Consider the following 11,053-nt stretch of genomic DNA (forward strand, 5'->3'; position numbering starts at 1 on the left):
GGCGGCGGGGTGATAGCCTTCCCCGATCCGCCAGCCTCCGGCGGTGAGCAAGTTACGGTTCGTCATTGAACGCTGAAAATGGCGCATTCTCGTTGCACAAACCAGCCGACATCGGCGCGCGTGGCTGTCTGCCTTTTCGGTGGACAGGGAGTATTGTCACCAACAAAAATGTAAGACACCTCCCTATTAAAATGTGTTTCATGATCCATTTATTTGACATAATATAAAACACTTAGCTTACTCACTTAATTTTCCGTCCAATGGTCCCACAGTTGTTGGACTTGTTTTGTCCATACGTCGCAGTGAACAGGATCTTTTTCAAACCCAAAAAGGCTCATACCCTGGCGCAGCAACAAAAGCCTGCAGCAAAAAAAAGCAAAAAAAAAAAAAAAATCAATCCACAAAATCAGCTGAATCCGCAGTCCTTCTGCATAATATAGTAATGGCTGTATTGTGAGGATGATTGGTCCACTTGCGTAACATTCGCCTTCTTCCTCAATCCAGACTCTGGCCGGAAGTCCCTCATTTTCATTGCGCGGGATTAAAAAAAATTAATATATCAATCGCTTCCACACATATCCAAGCAGTCCATTTCATTAATGAGTAGGAGTGGGAACCTCTTGGTACCTCACGATACGATACGATTTGCGATACAAAGCTCACGATAACGATGATATGACGATATGGCGATACAACGATTATCGATACATTTGTAGAATATAATGATTTTCGGACAAACAACTAATAAACAGAAAAACAAGAATAAGTTTATCACTAGTAGACATCCAATCCATTTGAACTGGGAGGGTGGCAGCGAATGAACATTCGTTCATTCGCTTCCATCCCTCCCACTTCAAATGGATTGAACGTCTATGGCCGTCAGTGGCAGTCAATACCAGGCAATGAGTACTTGTGGGCTATTTAAAGTCATTTACCAGTTGATTTTCAGTTACTTCTTGTTGATTTTGGGGTAGTTTATGGGTCATTTGCTGTTTATTTTGCGTTACAGAACAGGAAGTGACCTGGGAATCACCCAAATGAATAGGAAGTGACTCAAACTCAACAGGAAATGACCTGTAAATGCCCTAAAATGAAAAGCAAGTGACCTGTAAATGCCCCGAAAATCGGACCGAATGACTGTGAATGCTCTGGTTTTGAATGAACGAACGTTCCCAGTCTAAATGGACCATTTAAATTTTTTTTTTTTTTTACACCTTTTTAAAACGATTCTTCACAGGAACATATCGATAACGTTTTGGGATACAAAGTATCACGATATATTACCATTTCGATTTTTTTTGTCACACCACTATTAACGAGCATAAAATACTGTGTGAAATATGAAATAAACATGCTTTTTGCTGTCATAGGCACTTTAAACTGGTCATGTTCAAAGCAATATACTAGACAATATCTTCTCTAACAATATTTTCCCTTAAAACATTTCAGTAGCGATCCAAATTGTTCAACTACTCTTAACTTTGGTTTCTGAGGGATAACTGCAGTGGAATTTATGTGTTTAGTCATTCTGCTAATCACATTTAAATTAGTTAACCTGGCCTAATACCTTCCAGTTCCGAGGGGTCACACTATTGAATATTAATTTTTAATTACTCTGCTAATTTTGTCCAATTGACTTAGCATTAGCTTTGCTACCTGACTCAAACTAAAGCACCTACAGTCTTACACAATATTTCCCCCCTTTAATTTCCAGAGTTGTTCATCTACCGGAAACTGAGTTCAGAAGGTCCACCATTGTTAATTTTTCTTCCCCTGTGACCTTGCTAATTTTGTCAAATTGAGATACAGTGTATCACAAAAGAGAGTACACCCCTCGCATTTCTGCAAATATTTATATCTTTTCATGGGACAACACTGACAAAATGACACTTTGAAACAATGAAAGGTAGTCTGTGTGCAGCTTATATAATAGAGTTCATTTATTTTCCCCTCAAAATAACTCAAAATATAGCCATTAATATCTAAACCCCTGGCAACAAAAGTGAGTACACCTCATGGAAACTACATACATCCCTAAATGTCCAAATTGAGTACTGCTTGTCATTTTCCCTCCAAAATGTCAGGTGACTCGTTACAGGAGTTCTGTCAGCATTGCTGCAGAGATTGAGGAGGTGTGGGGGGGTCATTCCCACCACCATGCTTGACTGTAGTTATGACACACTTATCTTTGTACTCCTCAGCTGGTCGCCGCCACACATGCTTGAGACCATCGGAACCAAACAAATTAATCTTCATCTCATCAGACCATAGGACATGGTTCTAGCTTTGTTGACATGTCTTCAGCAAACTGTTTGTGGGTTTTCTAGTGTACCGTCTTCAGAAGAGGCTTCCTCCTGGGGTGACAGCCATGCACACCAATTTGATGTAGAGTACAGCAGGGGTGAAAGTGGGTCAGAACGGTCAAGAACACAGTTCCGGTATAAGATTCAGGGCCCGAATGCTGTTCCGGTATAAGATTCAAGGCCGGAATACTGTTCCGGTACACGGTGCTTTGATTCCGAAAATATGACTGCAACTGTCAAAACGCTACGTTAAAAAAAAAAAAAAGCTAAGCTACCACACATGCATTTCATCTCCAAGAAAATACAATCTACCAACATCAGATTTACATACACAACTGTTAACAACAAGCATAATAAAGTGCTTGTGTAACGTCATCCGTTTCCACAAATATTTATTATTTATTTTATTCAACGGACGGCATGGAGTTTTCCCCAGCTGCTGCAGTTATCTGAGTCTGACGATGATGACTCACGTCAATGTGCGAACTCACGCAGCAAAGCAAAACGCCTGGACTCATTTATCCGTTCAGTTGGCTGACATACTGACATGTGATCAGCAGAGATAGCTCTGATTGGTTCAAATGTGCATGTTTTCTGGAACAACAACAACAACAACAAAAAGTTTGTAGAATGTGACAAAAAAAGGGCAATGCAACCTAAAATGGATCAAATCTTTAAGAGCAACGAAAGAGTTGAGGAGGCTTATTTATTATATTTAGTTTTATTTGCTCTGATGGGGAGGTTCAGAACATCTTAGCTGTCAATGTGCACTTTGGACTTATATTTGTTCATTTATGTTAGGCTACTTATTAATTTCCTTATGATTTAAAAAAAATTCCATGTTTGCACGATCTAAAAATATATTCCATTTCACTCTGCATAATATAAGTCATTTGTACTTATTTTTCTAAATGTATGTTACCTATATATTTATTATTAAAAAACCAAAGTAAATGTTTACATTAACTTCAATTTTATTATACATCCTATGTTCTTAAGTAGTTAAAATTGAGATTTGGCATTTAGTATGTGAGGAAATGAGGGAAAATAAAAATTAGGAGATGGTGGTTGGGGTTATTAGTGTTTTTGTTAACTTTTATTTTGCAAATCATTGAAAAAAATACAATTTTGAAAGAAAATCAGTGTTTGTATGTGTTATAGAAATAACTGTGCTAAAACAGTTTTCATTTCAGTAGATTAAGAGATTTGCCCCCCCTCAAAAAAAAAAAAAAAAATACAATTTCTGGCTCTGTGGCGACCGTTCCGGCAAGAAATTCTCGCCACTTTTACCCCTGCAGTATGGTGTGTGGTCTGAGCACTAACAGGCTGACCCTCCACCTCTTCAATCTTTGCAGCAATGCTGACAGCACTCCTGTAACGAGTCACATGACATTTTAGAGGACAAGCAGTACTCAATTTGGACATTTAGGGATGTACGTAGTTCCCATGCGTTGTACTCACTTTTGTTGCCAGGGGTTTAGATATTAATGGCTATACTTTGAGTTATTTTGAGGGGAAAATGAATGACCTCTATTATATAATCTGCACACAGACTACTTTCATTGTGTCAAAGTGTCATTTTGTCAGTGTTGTCCCATGAAAAGATATACTTAAATATCTGCAGAAATGCGAGGGGTGTATTCACTTTTATGATGCACTGTAGCATCAAAATTGCAAACCTATTGATAACCTTAAAGCATGACAGCCCCAAATCACAAAACCAACTCTTCCAGTCACTGGTTTTAAATTACTGCTGTTGGAAAACACATTAAGATAATTTGCTAGGTGAGCAAATCTGCACCAAAAGGTCAAGTTTAGGGGAATTAACAAGCGAGTGTTCATACTGTAGAGTAGGGTTGCCAACAGGGCGGTACAATTCATAATTTAAGAAGTTTGGATCGGTACCGCCACGCAATCCGTGACTGTTGGCAGCCCTACTATAGAGCATTAGCTGTATCGCCGCTGAGCGTGTGCTATGCAACCGGAGGACTCACGACTGGTGTTTTAAATGGTACCAAACGTCACACGTGGTCGACGAAAAATACTTGCTTAAAAAGTCAACTGGGTGCCGTCTCGGTGAGGAAGACCGACGTCACTGCAGCTTTACTCTGACTTTAAGTGGACCTATGTGAGAGGAGATATAGAGAAGATGAATGAATGTCGACGTAGGCTTTTAATGACTGCTGCTGATGGGAGTTTTATTACTATAGATGGGAGGCCTTAGATTCGGAGGAAATTGACTGCAATCCAGGAGGACACTCTTCACATTTCTCTATGGAAAGAGCATCTCCTTTGTCTGAAGTGTCTTAAAATTGTTTGTGTGTATGTGTGCAGCGTCCCCCTCATGGCCAAATGTATATACTGAATGTATTGTATGCGCGGGGGGCGTGGAGAATTCTAAGTAAATAAAAAGAAATCGGGTTTATTACAACTAAAACACGAGTGCGTTTATGGTGCTTCTTTTGACGATGGGCGCCAGTTGCCATGGCGATGCTTCTCTGTAAATAGCAAACGGCTGCTACATTGTTTGAGTCAAGGACTCCGGCTATTGGCAGCCGCTTGAGAGTTGTGTATTGATCCACTTGGAAACACGGTAGTACACCTCACTCATCTCACACAGATGCACACAACATAGGGTCGCCTGATTCTTGTAGTTGTAGGGATACAGCAGCGTTATTTCACAGAAGACAAATGTGTATCTAAGAAAATGGCATGTTAAAAAGAGTTCCAAACATACGAAATCCAAATAGCAATGGCTTTAATTGTGCATTCCTTCAACGTACTGTGCTAACAAAGGGGGAAAAAAATGTGCAATTACCACTACAAACAGTCAAAATGCAACTGATACTACTGACTAAATATTCGTGAAAGAAAAAACTATTGCTTGTTTGGAAATTTCAATCTGATGCTCCCTTTCTTTGACTATATTAATAAATGCCACCCTGGAACAATTCATATAGACCATGTCTCCCCAATCAGAGCGATGTTCGAGCATTTCCTAACGGTTAGCGGAGAGCAGGGTACACTTGAAGTGAATTTCCCAAAACACCCCTAGTTTTACATAATATACCGTATTGGCCCGAATATAAGACGGTGTTTTTTGCATTGAAATAACACTGGAAACGAAAGGGTTGTCTTGTATCGTCCTAGACATTATACCCATTCATGATGCTAGATGGCGCCATATATCATTGAAGCGATGTTCTGTCATGACAGATCTCAGCTACTCTCCCCATTCACGACGCTAGATGGCGCCAGATATCATTGAAGCGATGTTCTGTCATGACAGATCTCAGCTACTCTTTTTAGTTTAACCAGTTTGCATTATTTTTTATTATTTTATTTTATTCAGATTTGTTTCAAGACTACAGTTACAGTTAGACTTCACTTTGATGGTTAATGCAGTTATTTCAATTTTGTTGTTTTATCATAATAGATTGGTTTATTTACATTTCAAAAACCAGAAGCCATTCATGTACGACTTTGATTGCACTTTAGTTTACATATTTAAAAGTTCAGATATTAAGATTTGAATGAGGCAAAATAACATGCTTTTTCTCTCAAATATATTGTTATAATCATTTGTTTCGGATGTACTGTAATTATTTTCTGTGTAAAAAATTAATTTGGTGTTCAAAAAGTCTTTTTTTCAAACGAGTCTTGAAAAAGAGGGGGTCTTATAATCAGGGGTGTTATATATTCGAGCCAATATGGTATATTTTACAAAAATAAAACAAAGTAGCTTAACACTAGAAGTCCCAGAGAATTCTGGTACTCCTACTAGTCCCAAACAATGGCCGAAATGGCCTCCCCCGGAAAACCCAGAGGTGGCAAAAATGACCGAAGTGCTTTTGAATTGCCAAATCGTTGTCGGACAGACAGCAGCCGTTCATATGGAAATGCAACCACTAGACATACATTAACTTCAGACACAATGACCGCATTTTATACTCCGTGCCCCTGATTCAGTCCTTCTAAACTATAGACACGGTTCCTGCTTTACACTCAAATTGCAGTTCTAAAACGCTTTTTTTTCTTCTTCAAAACAATGTACACATTTGTGCCATTCTTTCTGTCGTTATGTGTGGAGTATAGGACAAGTGAATTAAAAAAATGTGTAAAAAGTGTCAAAATTCATAAATAAATGTAATTAAATAAATGTAGCTTGACTTGACTGACACAAACTATCACATGAGTCATGGAGGAGAGGCCAAATCGGCCATTGCTAGGGAATATTAGGAGTGTTCGTCTTGGGAAAGGCCAAGTCGGCCTCTGGTGGCTTTTCTAGTGTTAAAATATCAAGCAATTTTCAATTTTACAATAAAAACCATTGAATGGAATATTAAAGGTGCATGCGGTTGTTTTTCTAAAAAGAAAATCGGGCCTCGCAAAAATTGAGATCACCAGGTCAGGCTTTTTAAAAACTAGTGATTTGCGAGAAGAATGTGATTGGAATTTTTTTTTTTTTTTATCTGTGATGCTGCCGAAGTTAGGCAGTCAAATTTTATGCTTTATGCCAGTGGTCCTTAACCATGCTAAAGGTACCGAGCCCCTTGAATTTCACATGTGCATTTACCAAGCGCTTTGACATTGGTTAATAAAACATTTTTTCTAAATTCAAAACTGATATAGCTAAGTTGGCAAGCTAATTTGTAAGCAAATTCCTTTTTAAATTTCATTTCGACAGCATGTTTTTAAATGGCTCCAAATTTTATGTTTAATGTTTTTATCTTTACAGATATGAAGATTGGGACTGAACGATATTGGAAAAAACTGGCATTGCGATGTTTTGGAGGGTTCGCGATATATGTTGCAATATTAAAACTAGAAGAATTTTCACCAGACTTGAATAGCTCTGTTTGGGAAGACTTTGGTTGACTCACGATGAAAACATTGTATTGATGATTAGAGATTTCCCGATCCAATCCAACGATCGGAAACTGTGCTGATCACTCCATTTTTCAGAGGATCGGAATCGGGTAAAAATGATCGGGTTTTTAATTTTAAAAAAAAGAAAGTTTTAGAGGATTAGCAGTTGAAAGAAATCAGATAAACCCTGTAAATTGGGAGCAAACAAGTCCAAAACCTGGTCTAAAATGGTACTTTGCCTAGATTTAGTCAGCGTACGAAAATGGGTCCCTTTATTTCTTCACCTTCGATGAACCCCGTAGACATACAGAAACCCTGGGGTTCGATCGAACCAATGTTAACAACCACCGCTACATGCTAAACAAAATGTAAAGCTACTCGTTATTTACATTAACAAAAGCTACTTAGCCACTTTTGTCTTGAATTAGTTAACCATCAAATCAGTACATTAAATGCAGGAAGGCACCCATTTCTCATTCCAATGTTCCCTGGTGTCTTTCAACACACTTGAGTTCTACATTTTCCATAAGGACATGAAACACACCAGAGGAGCTTTTGTGCACAAAAACAGCCAAGATCGAGAATGTATAAATACAAAAAAAGATATTTGAAAGGAGTAGAATGGAGCTTTGAGGGGAAAGAAGTGGCCTGCTGTCCACCATTTAACACCTGATGCGGTGACAGAAAGCAATCTCCGGTACCAGACGTTATGCTAATGATGCTGCCTTTCACTTACGTGGCCCCACTTCCTCGTCTAGGTGGTCTCATGTGGAAGACTATTGTTCTTCTCATCTGTTCTGCTTTGATTAGAGAAACATTTACAAATCATTTGACTGCTGCTGGCAAAACCCCTTTCATGACCAGATAAAGACCGCCAGTGAAGCTTAAGTAGCCTATGGTGGGTACTGTTTGATAATACTTAATTTTATTTTGATTAGAAACAAACTAAGAAGCTTGCTTGTTTGAAAAAACAAAATGGTTCGCGACCAGGGTTACCAACTCCTTGAAAAAAAAAAGTAAGGGTCACCTCATTGGTAGAGCCTGCCGACCCGATAGACCCATAGACTTCATAATTATATTAACGGGGCGCGGGGCCGATTAAAAGGGGGCCTATCTCTGTCAAACCTGACCGAGTGGAAACACAGACAAAGAGTTTTATTCGTTGAAAATTCTTGTGAATAAATGCGTAAATCCCTCAATTCTTTATAGATATGGACGTTGAAGGGAAAAGGTACCGTTCTCGCACACACCATATAATTGTTTGCATTAGTATAAAACATTCATTTAACTATAGTTTAGGCAGACTTCACTCAGTGGCCTTGAAAACAGTAAAGTGAATCACCTTATCGGCGCTCATGAGGGGGAAAAGGAAAAATGGTACCATTTCTCGTAGGCACCGTCTAACTGTTTGCATTACTCGAACACACGTGATATAATCAATCAGGGAATAGTATCATTTCTCATATTCAATGTAGGACTGCTCTACTCTAACACACCTAATGTAGAATAGATAGCACACCATAGTTGAATGAAAAGAAGCAGAATAAATATACAAGCCCAACGTGCACGCCACGAGCAAGACTGACGCACCAAAACTTGCAAATCAGTTCTGCAAGGACAAAACGCTCTTTGTCCGACAACAAGTAGAGCCAGCCCGGATAACAAAGTTGATAACAGGCGCTTGGGACGTCAAGACCAGCGTCGGTCGCTGTGGCAACCACGTCCCGTCCACGGACGGATCTAACCGCCTAAAACCGACCCCAGAGGAATGGTCCCGGGACAACACGCGGCCACACCTTCGGCCCGGCCCTCCTACATCACGGACTTAAAAACACTGGACACTGAGATAACACAGATTTGCTGCTCGGAAACATTTTCTATGTAGTCTTGCTTTGGATCCAGAATGGTCCCTCCATCGTCTGTTTTTGCTTTGTTTTCTGACCATTGTCGACGAATAAATTGTCAACCTGTTTTCAGTGAGCCTCCTTCAAGCTTTTGGAACATGGAGTCAGTACAGAGGGTTAACATCAGAGATAAACCGCCTTCACGGTTGGCGCGCGCAGGGGCAGCATCGGCAGAGCAGGACTTTGTTCGGCTGTCGCTGTTTCCGTGCGCCTTGGCCGGGAGGGGTGAATTCCAACAACGTAAAACAGTCTCGATTCTTAGTTAAAAGAGCAAAGAACAGGGAAGTTAGCATTTATTTTCCGTAAATATGTCGAATGTGCTGCTAGTCTTTAAGCCACTTTTGCGCCGCCTTATCACAAAGAGCTTTTTCTGTTGAAAATTAATGTTAATAAATGCTTAAATCCCTGAATTCTTTGTAGATATGGACATAAAACAGTCTTGATTTTTTGTTAAAAGGACAAAGGACCGTTAGCATTAGTTAGCATTTATTTTACGTAAATATGTCGAATGTGCTGCGACCGCCTTATGAAAACAGAGATTTTTCTGTTGAAAATTCTAGTGAATAAATAGAATAGAACACCTTTATTGTCATTACACATAGTGTCATGAGATTCAAAGCTGCACAATAGAGTGCACACACACTTATGGATTGAAAAGTATGTACAATCTCCAATATGCAAAAGAAAAAAATATATATATACATATACTTACACAACACAAGATAAACCACAATATAAAATGCATCAGTGGGGAGTCAATGACTTATCATAGTGATACTCTTGTGGTATAGGTAAGATTTGAAGACCATTTGAAGACCACCACAGTGGTATAGGTAAAGTGGCATTCAGTAAAGCAACAAAAACCAGTTAGCATTTATTTTACGCAAATATTGCAAAACTATGACGGCGGTGCCGTAGCGGCTAATTTCTCCCATATTTTTCACAACGTTTCAAAATGCATGCATGGTACGAAAAATATAATAACTACCTTGAATCCCCGAACAAATCACTCCTGAGACAATCCTTCCTGTTTGTATGCGGTACAGCTTTCGTGTTTTTTCAATCTAACTCCGGCGTTAAATCGCTGCGTGCGTGTGTTTGAGAATAACTCCTTGATGCTCTGGGTGGGGATCCTATCCTGCCCTGGGCTTAGCGGGCCGTGGGGGTCCGACAGTGTGCCGTGTCGGTTGGGAGGCTGCAGCGGTGGTTCGTGGGCCTTTGGGGTTTGGTGGGGGGGGGCGGTGGCACTTCCCCTCATCCCATCCCTGAAGGCCGGTTGATGAGGGCGCAGATGACCCGAGGGACCACCCTGGATCGCGGGGGGATGACGGTGGCCCTCTTGCTGACGCTGCAGGAAAAGGGACGGGCTGCGGTGGCTCACCCAACCCCCCCACTGATAGGCTGGGGAAGGGCCGTGGCCCTGGGATGGCTCCCGCATTTCCACCCGTCTGCAGGACTATCACAACTCTGATGGGATTCACGCATGACTAGGTGCAATTAGACACACTCAAGTAGAGAATCTCGAATCTCAGATTAGCAATCAGGCAGCATAGAATAGGATGCCAACATATCCACACTCACAAAGGTTTCACACAAATAGTGGGTTCTACACCTCACATAGCTGATTTGTGTACACTTCACCCCTAACCCCCTCCTCTTTCTCATTGGCCATCAGGCCCCCCTCATTGTGTCACCCGGAAATACAACTAACGATAGCATCAAAATATTCATAGTGTAGGCGTTCAATGTATTTCTTGCTGTTGTTTGTGCTTCTACTGTCTCTCTCTCCTATTCTCTTTTTTCCTGTCCCCCCATACCCCCTTCGCTGCTGTCTCCTAATAAACAAGGCAAGTTGAATGATCACAGTGAGAGAGTCATACTCCCTATCCCATGCATGTGATACATAAAAACTGTTCAAACCAATCAGACACTCAGATTTCCATTCTCTGTGTCAAGCAACTGAACGGGACAGGTTAA

Source organism: Corythoichthys intestinalis, chromosome 1, assembly GCF_030265065.1.
Source record: "Corythoichthys intestinalis isolate RoL2023-P3 chromosome 1, ASM3026506v1, whole genome shotgun sequence".
Taxonomy (NCBI): domain Eukaryota; kingdom Metazoa; phylum Chordata; class Actinopteri; order Syngnathiformes; family Syngnathidae; genus Corythoichthys; species Corythoichthys intestinalis.